Below are 14,238 nucleotides of genomic sequence, written 5' to 3' on the forward strand. Positions count from 1 at the left end.
GAGCCATGAAGCAGTTAGTCTCTTGCTCAGATTTTTTAGAATTTCTACAATCTACAAGTGTTTCCAAGTATCTGGCGCCATTGGTTCAGTTAGGGTCATTTTTTATTTTTATAGCTGCTCTTTTCATCCCTTCATTGCCCTAACGTTAAGAAAACCAAAAACTAAAGACAAATAGTCATTAGGAAAATTTGCATTAAAGCCAAGAATCAACATAAATGTGACTTTCCATGACATGACATATCTAGAATGGCTAACCTTCGGATTCAGGGTAGAATAATTATTCTTAATAATAATTAAACTAATAATTTTACATTAAGTAAGTATTTCCTACTTCAGCATAATTATTGTGACCCACAACTGAGTGAAAAGGAGGGCCCGTCATTAGCTCGCTAGTATTTCTTCTTCATGCTGTTAAAAAAAGATCATTCATGGATTCTCGGTCTCCACCCTCCACCTGGAATGCTTCATTGGTAGCAGGGGACAGCAAGCTTCCTTGACTCTAATTCGGGGCGCTGCTGAATGATCCTCCCCAAACATCCTCCATTGCCACTAACTGGTTCTAAATTTTTTATTTTCTTTATTTTGTAGATAAATTTGACAGCTCCTGAAAGCTATAAATTTTGACTTCATATTTACCTCACTTGTGGGTTAAATGTTACTAATCCATGGTAGTCTAAATAATAAAAGTGGCAGAACAATTTACTAGACATTTGTAATCAGCGAGGGAAGGCATCGAGGACAATCAGTCAGGGTTTCCGACTCAACGATCAGATTCATAGTTATGGTTGAAGAAAGGGGTCAGGTTTATACCATTCCTATCAAATAACTAAGAGAATATTTACTAAAAACAGAATTGCTTGTTTCATTAAAAAATCAGAATAGCAAAAATTTTTAATAGCTTGCCTCATTACTCCAGCAATGTTGTGTTATTCAATTTAAATTGAACGAAACTAGAACGCTTCACATTTAAAAGCATTTACAATTATGAATATGAATGTATTTGCGACACCTTCTCCCTATCCCCAGCCATCTACCCAACCGCAAACACTTGACGTATTTACGCAATTTCCGACCAATTGGCATCAAGTGGCAAACATTTGCACGCGATGAAAACATTGCAGTTTGGCATGTGAGTCGCTACCTTCATAATTATGGCACATACTGCTCGTACAGTAAACGCACGCAAAACAACGACAACAGGGCTGCAGGAGCTGCAGGAGCAGGCCGAAGTGACCAGCAATGCAGATTTTAATGAACATTTTTTATTCCACGCTTACTTTTCTTTCGCCCACGCACTGCCTTTTGCATAATTTAACGCGACAGCTCAAGTGCTGACTGGTTTTCCAGCTCGCTGGCCCTCGGATGGACGGGAGAAGGTGGGGAGCGTTGCAGAAGTCAAGTGTTTGGTTGGATTCAGGCAACAGTTGAGTGTGAGTTTGGCTTTCAACTTTTGCATAATTACGTGTAAGAAAAGAAATTTCCAGCTGGAATGAAAAACTGTGCGCTCGCAAAAAAAAAACAATATCACAAAACTGGGAAACTACGGCAAAGCGTGTCGTTTTTTGATTTCTCTCTGTAAAGTTCGAGCAGAAAGTTTGCGATAGGTGCCTGGCCCGGGGGAAGGGCGAGGTCGGTATGATTATAAAACTCCATACACATATCAGAGACACGCGCGTCTCGTTGTCGTCGCCGTGGTTTCGCGCATCGTGCGAATTGTTTTAACTTACTTGGCCAACTTTTTTTCCCCCATTTGATTTTTTTTTGTGCGCAATAAAGTGGGATGCAGTGCCGCTAATGGCACATGCCCCAGAGTGTCGTTGCGGCACGAGCACGAGCACGGGGCACACATCATCAGCAACAACAGAAACACCAACAGCAACAACAAGAACATCAACATATGCGAACGCACTCAGCGGCAGAGGCACAAAATCTGGAGCAATAGCGTCAAGTGCACGCAGTCTGTCGGCCGTGCACGCTAAATAGGCCAGACGATATGCAACGTCAATGGTAACGGCGACGTTAGGACCTACCTACCCGCATCGGTGTCACCTACTGAAGGGAGCCAAGAAAACTACCAACGAAAAAAAAACAACATTTCAGGCAAAGTAAGCTGCGCTACTGGGAAGTACTTGTACTTGTACTGAGAAAGGTGCGAGGGCTGTCTGTTAATGAGTCAAGGCGCAGGCTGCATTCACACACACACATATGCGTAGTTGTATGTGCACGTGTGTGGGTGTGGATGAATGTGCGTCTAAATGCGTTGGCGTCTGCCACGCGTCTGAAAGCCAGCGACGATGAGACAATGCCAACATTCTCAGTTTGCTTATTTTCGTTGCCTACTTTTGTGCGTCGCCGATAAAAGCATCTCTCGAGTAACGCACCAAACGAGGCGAATGGGTTTCGTTGTCGTAAATGGCTGCCGGCATTGTGTTTGTTTGGCATTAACATACCTTAAAGCGTACTATACTACAGAAATTGAGAGTGCCTATATAAGCAGTATTATTATTTAGTTACGCATAAAAATCAATTACTACCAAATACTTAAATGCAAATTATTTGGCGCATTTTGAATTAATTGTTGCCGATACTTGCAAATATTTTAAAAACTTTGTTTATTAAATGATCAATATTTAAAACACAAACTATCGGAGCTTTAATTCCATTCGGCAATACATGACGTATGAGTGATATTTGTAGCAACAAATTATCAACCAATACTTCCGGGATAGATAAACTTACATAGAATTCTAATGTATTTCTAAAAGAAAAAATTGATTTTAAAATACTGGAAGAATTGTAATAATTATTTGCCGCATTTTTTATTTATTTTTGGTGTTGCTTGCAAATATGTTACAAACTTGATCAATATTTAAAACACAGCTTTAATTTCATTCTCAATACATGACGTATGAGTGATATTTGTAATAACAAATTATCCACCAATACTCCCGCGAAAGATATACATAATTATACACAATGCCTTAGTGTGTCAATTTAAGACTTGAATTATTTGAATCTTCAATTTATTTAAGAATTCTAAAGTGGTTATAAAAGAAAAAATAGATTTTAAAATAGTGGAAAAATTGTAATAACATCAAAGGAATACTAAAATGGCAATTGATCGGAAGTTACTTAAATATAGAAAACAGACATATTATTTTTAACCCTTATCACGAAAGCCTGAAAATTATTTGTTCAACATTTTCATGAAAACGTTAATCAATTTAAATTTTTCAATTACTAGAGAGATCGTGATTTTTTTTTTCCTATAAAAGCGAATAATTAAATCTCGAATTTACGTCCTTTTTTGATTTTTTATAGCATTATGGTGAGAAATACCAGGGAAGACTGATAAAATAAAATAAATTGTGCGCTGCAGGAGAGCGATTTTGTTGGAATTCACTTAAACTAAATTGTTTACACATTTTTGAAAAACAGAATTGTTGTGTACTCCGAAAAGAGGATCTTTTTTATATGCCTTAGATTATTGAAAAGGTATATATTTTTAGAAATTGGTGATAAACTTAAACTGGAAATGCCGCCATTGTTAGCTTATGTTCGTCTTGTCTAAAGTAATTTCAATCAAATTTGTATATTTTTCGCTTTTTTGGTAGAACGAATTAAATTTAAATTAAACATTTCTGTCGTATAGTATATGCAGTACTGGTAAAAAGGTGAACAATCCGGTGTTTTTTTTTCCATTTAAATAATTAACTTATTACTTTTATTTTGCCTCATGGTTTTTGCATGTGGCATACTAATCTTTGAAATATAAACATGATTGACACAGATTACAATTAAGAGGTATTATTTTACATTATATTATAATATATTGCAATAGAAATATAGAATAATACGACGTCATAATTTCAACTTAAAAGGTAAGAAAATAGTAAGTAGAGTAGAAGAAAACTTCATTCTACTTAAGAGCTAATTAGGTAAAGAAGAAGAAAGAGAAAAAATGAAAATCTCCAACCCGATGAGGGAAAATTTAAGTGTCAGTCCAGTTTTGATCAATGTTTGGCATTTTATGTGTTGGGTTTCCTATCTCTGAAGATATACAGAATCGTATTGATTCAATGCGTTCTAGCTCTGATTTATTTATGAGGTGTTTAAGGATTGACCGTCAGCTTAAGGCACATTGTTAAGAAACAAAATAAAAAACAAGAGAGAACGCTACAGTCGAGCAAGCCCGACAGTGTAATACCCTGTACCCAGGTAAACTTCCGTCACTGAGTTATATGCGCCCATAGCAGCAGCAAAAAGAGGAAGAAGAAGAGCGAACTTGTTGCTGCAGTTTGGAGGGGTTGTACTGGCGAGAATTTGTTTTGCTAATAACTTTATTTAGAATAGACCGAATTGAATAACATTTTGAACAACAGTAGACAATTATATATAAATTATGTGTTTGGTTAGGTAGCATTTGAAATGTGGACGCTATTGACGAAATTCTGTAGCGGGGGAAGGGGGGGAAAATTAAAAAAAAATAAAATAAACTCGTCCTTACTCGGACCCAGGAGAATCTGGATGCCAACTTTGGTTATTCTAGCTTTTATAGTTTCTGATATCCTCGCGTTCATCCAGACGGACGGACAGACGGACGGACAGACGGACGGAGAGACGGACGGACAGACGGACGGACATGTCTAGATCGATTTCTCTCGTCATGCTGATCAAGAATATATATACTTTATGGGGTCGGAGATGCTTCCTTCTCTATGTTACATACTTTGCACAAACCTAATATACCCTTTTTACCCTACGGGTACAGGGTATAAAAAGAAATGTAACTGAGTAAGCGAAGGACATTTGAAATGACAAACAGCATCGATTTCATCAAGTAATGAAATGGCAACATCAAGGATATTGCAATGGTTATCTACTTAAATCATTGCATCGATTTTACGTTCCCTCCGACCGCCTGTGGCTGCTCATTATGCATTTGCCTGTCTTATAATTAATTGAACTACTTTGCGGGGCAGGATTTTATGGCATGCTGTAAAAATGTTGCACAGACTGTGGATGCGCGAGCAAGCGCAAAAGCGAAGAAGGGGTGGCAAGAAACTTCGCCAGCTCTTCTTTAAATTTGCAACAAAAAGTTGCAACGCTATCTGCAACTTTCTGGCTACTTATACTTTTTTTCTGACTTTTACTTTTTTCCCTCTTATTTTTCAGTTTATTTCGAGCTCCACTCTGCTCGGCTCTGGTCCGGTTTGGTCTGGCATTGCAGTTAGTTTATGCTTATGGGGTGCGCTCCGACTCGACGACAGTCCAGATAATCCTTTGCTGTCCTTCGCTGTGGTTTAGCGCTTTAAGAAGTCAATAAATTGAATTTGTGTCGAGGCGTTCGTTTGAGTTCCCAGCTATTTGTATAGTCAAATGTTTTCGAGTGCTGTGCTCTAAGTCTAAGCTGATTTGTGGCACAATTGCATTTACTTAAAGGAGTTTCCAGCTTGCTTTCCACTAGGTCCACTAGGTCGAGAGCAGTTCTGGACAATCGCTTGATTTCATTTGCGTTATGTTTGCGTGTGTGTGTTTGTGTTTTATTTTGTTTTGTTTTCATTTCATTGTTATTACATAATAATACAAAAGTGAGTACAGCGATTTTGTCATTGTAGTGCTGACCCGCACCGCCCCAGGCGCCCACCGCTTGCGGCTCTATCATCTGGCCGCTTTGTTGTTTGTATGCAATTTCGTAAAGTCCTGTGCGTGCATTCAGGTTATTCCGCCAGCTCAGGCGTTTGACATGAAAAATGCATTTTATGGGGATTATTTTTCATATCGTCGCATTGTTCGTTTATATCGATGTGTTGTTGTTATTATTGTAGCATGTATTTGTTGTTTCTGGCACTACAATTAAAACGGCTTTCGCCGCGTGCCAGGCATTCAAATTGATTGACACGCGCTCAATAATAATTTTTGCAAAAACTATGCAAATTAAATTAAATTTACATTCACGTTTAGTTAAACACGCGTTAGCCGCATTGGCTTTGATGTGATTCTCACCTAACAAAATTTTCAGCCAATTTTCACAGTGTTTTATAATTGAATTAATGCGCTGGACTTTCAGCAAGTCCATAAAATCACTCTGCACTACCCAGCGCCGACAACGTTAATGGCCAATTATGTATGTGTGCGCGCATGTGTGTGTGTTTGTGAAGCTCTCTAAATGTTTGTATGTGTGTGTGTTGTGGGGGAGCGGTGTAAATGTGAACATTTTGGCACATGTTCATGACCACGTTTGTCGACCACGGTCGCGCCAAAAGTGCCACTACGTGCTCGGCTTTTAAGCTTTGCGATATTGTGTCGAAATTTCACGCCCACCCCCTTTCCCCTTCTTCCACACGTTCCTTGCCAATAGTTTTCAAAATATTGTTGGCTTTGGAATGCAATTGGACTTGAAATCGAACGTATTGGCAGCGCATGTGACCTTAATTCTTTTCTTTTATTAGAAATACAAGTATTTCCATAAAAATATTATGCAAAGGTCTTAAGGTGCCGCAACTTATGCAAATACTTACAGAAGACGCTCATAATTATATTCAGAACTCAATCAAATAATTTAAATAATTAAGGCATAGTCAAAAATAATAGTTTGCATAAATGACTAAATGATAATCTACAAGAGAGAGCCCGATGACAGGAAAATGGATACCAGTTTCATTTCCCAAATGGAAAAAGAGGGCTTCAAAGTTTCTACAATAACTCTGCATTTATGATTCAATCGACTTGACCCAGGGTTTGTGTTATCTACACAAGTGCTTTCAACGCTTTTTGAAATTTTACTTGAGGCTGAAAAGGGTTAGGGAAATAGGAAAATGTTTTGTTGTTAATGCCCGAGGGAGGAAGCTGGAGCTTGGACTTATTGTGCTAGGTAGCACTCAGAAGCGGGCTTAGAAAATATGAGCTCCAAAGGGGAAACAAGGCTTTTAATAAGTATTTTTCATTCCATCTATTTGTAAATCAAATTACACAGTTTACAATTATATTTTAGATATCAATATTTTTTTTTTTAATCTGTAATCTTTATTTAAGATATGTTCTGGATTGGAAAATTATTATGTACATTATTATTGATATTATTTTTTATTATTCTATTTTTGATCAATTTTACATTTTTTTAATCGTGCTTCTTTCATGATGGTTGCGTCGTGTTTCGAACCGAGTGCCTAGTCAGAAATATTGTGCGATTCCTGCTAGATAGTTGAGCTATGCCAGGCCCTAGTAATTAATAATGCGATGAAAAAAAGCAGAACAAATGATAAGGTATCCTTAGCCTGCCATTTTCTACTAACATAATTTACATAAGTAATGGAATTCAAATAAAATCTGCCTCTATTGCCCTTTTTATCATCTCAGTATTTATTATTCCATTTTTATTTATTGCTCATAAACTCCCACACTTTAATACTTATCCCTACATTTAGCTTAGCCTGATTTCAGATTTAAATGTAGATTCAAGTGCCACAGTATTTACAAGCTTATTGAGAATTCGGTCCATTTAGCATGTTGCCTGCCTCCGCGTCAGCGTCGCAGCTGGCGTCAAACTTGAAACTAGCAGCTGGCGTTAACTTGGTCCTGCTTGTTGCTGCAACTGTTGCCATTTACTGATGGACGCTTGTCGGAAAATCAATTCGAAGCAGACGCTGTGAATCGCCTTAAAGGTCATGTACGACGCTGCTGCATTAAAGCCACATTCTTTTGGCCAACTAAAGGGCAGGCAGGAATTCAGCTTCGAGAGCCGCCGGAGATGCCGGCATATGCGCAACTTTTATGCATGACAAAATATTCATGCCACGACTACTTTGCATTTATATATGAATAACTTGAGCTCTACCTTTGCCCAAGCAAAGATGCCGGCACGCAGCTAATAAAACGCAGTCAGCGAACTAAATGGCAAATAAAAATGCAAGCACATACTTATATATATTTCGCATCACATTGCATTTGCATGCCGCTCGGACTGCGTAGATGGCAGCTCCTAGTTGCTCGATTCTAATTTAATTTTGTGAACTGGATCAATTGTTATATATTATTCTCAATTTTTGGAGAGTAGCTTTTTGAGTAGCTTGGCATTTGTGTTATAAAAAGTGAGAGATTCAAAATGTTAAATGAAAAAATAATAGCATTGCGGGCCAACTAATGAGTTACAGAAATGTTAAGCATATATTTTCATATGTTTATAAGAATTTAGAAATTGTGTTATATTTTCAAAGAGATTATTGACAAAAAATTGTCGGTACATACGGGGTAGGTTTAAAAAAATAAAAGTGAATGTTTTGCTCACTGTTTTCTTCGTTTACATTGGCGTGATGCATCATGAGTTCTTGCCAACAGATCGTAAGGTGAATAAGGAATACAACTTACAAGAAAGTTATGCAACGTTTGCGTGAAGCAATACGACTTAAACGATCGGAATTGTGGAAGAAAATCATGGATTCTGCATAACGATAATGCACCAGCAATTTGAAAACGTTTTTCCACAATTGATGAGTTAAAGTAAGAATCAAAGAACGCGCTGATGGCTATACCGAAAAGCGCATTTCAGAAGTGCTTCTAAAATTGGAAGAAGCGCGTACTTTGAAGAGAACAAAATGGATGTTGATGAATAAGTAAATACAATTCAAAAAATTAAATGTTCAGCTTTTCTTTTGAACAGAATATGTATGTAGGCTCGATAACAGGGAGAACAATTTTGAAATAAAAAAACATAAAATGATTTTAAAAAAATATGTACAATATTTGTATCAATATCTGTTTTTTTTTTTTTTAATTGTACTGCTATATTTTTAACTTAAATTAAACTTAAAGTTGCATACAAATACAACTTAAATATCTGTAGATCACAAAAGCAATGCCAAATTCATTTATATAAATAAATTTTATATTGCATTTAAAGGGTATAAGAGTTTAGTGCGAAAGTAATATGCAATACACAGAAGAAAGCGTGGCAGACCCCGCCTCGTTCGTTCGACCATCTGTCTGTCTTTATGAACGCAACGATCTCACAGAACAGATTAAAAAAAAAAAGAATGCATGTATAATCTACTTGCAAGTATAATGCTCTGAGATTTGGTTCGAAATAAAATAAATTTGCCAATCCCAACTAAACAGTTTCGATCCAAATCAAGTCGCCTTAAATGCCAAACAACAACGGAATCTTCCATTTGTCCTTTTCTAACTTCATCTATTTATCTGTATGTGTGTGTGTGTGTGTGTTAAACATAAAGTGAGTGCGGCATTAACACGTCAGATGCCTGGCATTGACAGCCATAAATAGTTGGCTGGCCACGTGCTTGATGGGGGTGTTCCTGGGAAGCGCCTGCTGTTTTGGACAGCGTGCGAGCATTTGGTGCACCGCAGGCCAATACGAGACACTCAAAATGTTTTGCCTGGCACCTTAAAGTGCGTGTGTGCGTGCTGGCGTGCGTGCCCCGTGGCGTTGCAAGTTACCCCACACACTGGATAAAGCAGCAATTTGTAATGCAAATGCATTTCGCAATCCGCATTCTGCTGCAACTTTTGGCCACACCAGAATAAATGGGAAAGACAGACAAGAGCGAGAAGTACGTGGAAGAGGAAGTAGACGAAGAAGCTGAAGAAGTGCAATAAAAACTTAACGGCACACATATTGACAGTGGAATTACATTTTTAATTACCATGTGTGCAAATAGTTGGCTGAACTCGCAGTGTTGCATGTCGAAGCATGTCGAGTCATGTTGAGTTCTGTGGAAGCATTCGGCAAGTGCAGACATTAAAATTATTAACAACATTAATGCGAAAAGTTGGCAAAAGATGAGAAAGACAAAGACAATGATAAAGATAAAGATAAAGACGTGGCAGCCACAGAAAAGTTTGCCGTCAAAGTAAACACTGAAGATGAAGGAAGTTCACGGAAATGAGACAGTCGAGGGAATAATTTAAGCTTTTGTTAAAGACAATGATGCATTTGTGAAAGCATAACTCACTCCCTCCTTCTATATAGTACATACATATACATACGTATGTATGTATATGAATAAGTCGTGCTTGTTTGAGGCTCCAGTAATTAACCCGTAAGTTTATTTGGCAATGTTAGTGAAGCAGTAATAGAAAGGCAGTAAGTGAAATGAAGAACTATATTCACGACTTGTTTAATAATGTGTTTAGTTTTCAAATAAATATCAGAATGGTTATGATATTCAAATCTGACAGCTTATAATACTTATTTGTACGCTATAGTTGTATTTAATTGCTAATAGTATATTGTTAATATATTTACAAGCCATTTATTTAATGTTTAAATAACGCTTTACTTTATTTTATCAGGAACCTGTGTCAGTCTATATGTTTGTAGGTACTACAGCGAAGCCTAGTCTTGGACTTTAAAATGTCATTTTTGTGCTGACAGAAACTTATTTTATCCAATATTCATAATACACCTGTGAGGGAGGCAATAAAAGTGGAATTTATATGGCTATAAATATATTTTATCATTTTAAAAAAGTCAAGAAAGTTTTTTTTATTATACTGCAGGTGTCAACAGAAAGAAGAGAGCGCAATAAAACGCTAAGACAAAGAAAAAATCAACTTATTTCAAGCATTCACTATTACACTAGACAGACAAAATTTTGAAAATTTGACAACATAAGGAATTTAAACTGCTGGCAGTTTAAAAACAACGAATGTGACTAGCAGCGCCGTTAAAAAATGCGATACAAACACTAAATTGCATACATATGTAGGAGGAAAATTGTCTTAGAACAAAAGTAAAAAGTCATATTTTAGACAATAAACAACAATAATATGTTTCCATTTCATGAGAATCAGTAAAGATCTCATTTAATTTTAAAATTGATAATTCACTTAATCTCATTTCTTTTTACCACTAGACGTGGGGTCTGCTAACTTAAATAATGTTAAACTTTAAGATGAAACTAATTATTGTTTGTCTGAAATTCGTATCGCTTATCAGAACGCTTGTTAACAGACCTCTGTAACGTAACATTACATAATTTAGCTGTGCCTGCAGCGCTCTTCGGCTCTCATGTAACTGTAATTTGGCAGCGCTCTCTGGCTCCCATTGCAGCAACTGATCTGCAAATGCAGCTCCAGTGTTAGGGCCTTGCGCTAGTCGAAGAGAGCAGTGATGGCACGTACTGATACTTTCGGCTCTCATTACTCTTTCCGTCAAGATTTGTTACAGACACACAGACAGAGTGCCGATTGCGAGCGAGCTTACAAAAACAAAATATATGCAATGTTTGCCAGCCAGATACACAAGCAGATAAATAGATGAAAAACCAAAATACATGCCGTTAGAAATTCGAACTCGCAGCCAATACTCAATATTTTCGGCGATCTTGTCAATTTTTATCTGTCCTCTTAACTGCTTGTCCAATTTTGACAACAACAGAAGAAATTAAAAATACTAATACTGGTTAATCATCTTGTAAGCTTGGAAATACTATACTACATATACATAGTACAAGTATATACCTGATTTAATTGCTGTGCTTAGAATTAAGCTTCCGGGTTGCTGGCTGGCAGAGTTTGGAGGAAATGGCAGCACACTCCACATGCCTGCAATACATTAATTATTTGGCCATTTTTGCACGCATGCCAAGTCTACAGTTTTCAAATATTTTCCACACGCACGCAATTACACACACACACACACACACACTTAACTAAAGCGTGTCACGGCGTTAACACGACATCGATGCGTCGTTGACGCCGCCAGCCATGCACAAAATGAAAGGCACGCGCATGGCCGACTGGCGTGCTGACTTGAATGACGAAATGGTTGACTGACTGCCTAACTGACTAGCTGTCTGAGTTATACAGTGACTGAGTGAGTGAGCTAGAGAGAGACTGACAGACAGACAGACAGGCAGACAAACTTAGAGCGAGCGTATCACAAAACTGCCGTTGACCGCGTGTAAATTTTCCAGCTAAGCCACGACAAGCAAAACACCAGGCTAACACAAACACAAACACACACACACACACACACACACCATCCTATTTCTTCATTAAAATGCAATGCATCCTTAACGCCGAGCGGCGCTGCAAACCACGGCAACAACAACAGCACCGGCCCATATGCCCAACCAAATCCTTTGGCCCGCTCTGGCCTTTTTGTCACACGCCAGCCAACACAGAGCCAATGCCAATGCCAAAGCCAAAGTCGATCTGCTGACAGGACGATGCGCCAAAACTTCAATCGTGTAAGCGGCTAACCAAAGTCCACTTGCCAGCATCCTCTGCCCACCACTCACCACTTGCCCAACGGCACTCGCGCGTGTAATGACAATGGCGGCGCGTGGCTTTGGCTTTGACATGCCCGCCAACAGCGCTGCGGGCAATCACACTCCCATACACACAGTATCACACACATACGCACACACACACACGCTCACCACCACTCTCTTATTGTCCCTACATGCTGGTCATATCTTTAAAATGCAATGCGCCGTGACCAGAAGCGTGCACTGCGTATCGGTTTGGCAGGACAGCCTCTGGCTCTCCGTACTCTCAGTCTGTCGGTCTGTCAGTCTGGACCCGGACTCGGACCCCGACACGGAACTGCTCTTTCTCCTCGAGTTGAACGCATCAACACGCGCATAAAAGTCAAATCAACTGGCCGAGCGTTGTAAAATGTTGGCAGCACATAAACTTTCCAGCAAGACGAGCGTGCTACTATATCAGCTGAAATATATAAACAAGAGCAGCCGTGTCCGAGAAACTAAATGCGAGGGCCGTACGACTAGAATGAACGTGCTGTGATAAACACACGGTACAAACAAAGTCAAGCTAAATTAATTAAAACCGCTTCGTTGTAATAAAGAGCAATATTCCTAAAATTGAATGTATTGGTGGGCACATTTTTTCCTCTTTGACAATGACTTGAGCTACGATTAGAAAGGTAGTTCAACATTACAGTCTACGCGATAAAGCCCCAAAGTTAAAAAAAAAGTTCGACAAGTTAAGAAGAATCATTTTTCTTTTATAAAAATATTAGGGTTTTCAAATAGAATTTAAAAATTTAGAAACGATCTATGTTTTATGGAAATTGATCCATATTTAATTTATTAATTAATGTAAGATATTTAAATTTTCTTCAAATTAACTTTTTTTAAACTATTTTTTTAATGGCAATTAACAATTTTAGGCTTATTTCAGTGAGTTCCTTAATCAATGTCTATTATTTGTTTACTATTCATAAATAGGGAGTCAGATTTCAGAGATTAAGACAGAGAATAAGAAAAAGGGCAAAGGAAGCAATATTTGCTCACATTTTGTTTAACAAAGAGCGTGAACAGAATCACAAGAGTCTACAATTTTTGAATGAAAAAGACGGATGTGTAGGAGTCTACAAAATTTTGAATGAAGATGACGGATGAGTAGGAGTCTACAACTTCTGACGAAACTTCTTCTATCATTTCTCAATTAGACTTCAAAGATAAAGACAAAAGAAAGCAGCGACAAGAAATACAAGACTGTACAACATTTTCAGAAACTTTGTTTTTCCAAACTTCTACTACAACCTACTTTGAAATCTAATTTTTTTAACAGAACCTCAAGCACTCAGGCCTTTTTTAAATCTTTTCTCATTTTTGTAAGACATTTTACAGGTGCTTTTGTTTTTTATGTTAAGAAATTTTAAATATCCACAGCATTCTTAAGTCTTAAAGCATTCTTGTATTATTATTGCTAGGTATGGGGTAGTTTTTCCTTGGCTGATACTGACTCCAAAAATAACAATAATTATACCTACATATTGTTCTTTTTAGTGCATATTCATTTATTTTGGAATAGAGTTTTTTTTTTTTTTGAGTAAACTTTACTGTTTATTAATTACTGATATGAAAATATTGTCTTTCATTGTTGTAATTTTTTGTTTTACTTTTTAGTGCATATTAATTTGATTTGGATTAGGTTTTCTTTTAAGTTGGTTTTTTAATAAACCTTTTGCTTATTAATTAGTGATATGGAAATATTATCTTTCATTAATTTAAATTTTTTTAACTTTTTAGTGCATATTAATTTGTTTTGGAATAGTTTTTTTTAAGTTGGATCCTTTTTTAAATATATTTTTTGTATATTAATTACTGATATGGAAATATTGTCTTTCAAGCTCAAGATAGATGAAAAAAGTTATAATTGAACAGGAAAAGTTAAAAAAAATAGAATATCAATTGGACATTTTCTTCCGAAACACTAGAATTGCGGCTAGCAATGTGCAAAAAAAAGCAA

This window comes from Scaptodrosophila lebanonensis, unplaced genomic scaffold (genome assembly GCF_003285725.1).
Source record: "Scaptodrosophila lebanonensis strain 11010-0011.00,11010-0021.00 unplaced genomic scaffold, SlebRS2 tig00000024-arrow-pilon, whole genome shotgun sequence".
In the NCBI taxonomy this organism is placed as follows: Eukaryota; Metazoa; Arthropoda; class Insecta; order Diptera; family Drosophilidae; genus Scaptodrosophila; species Scaptodrosophila lebanonensis.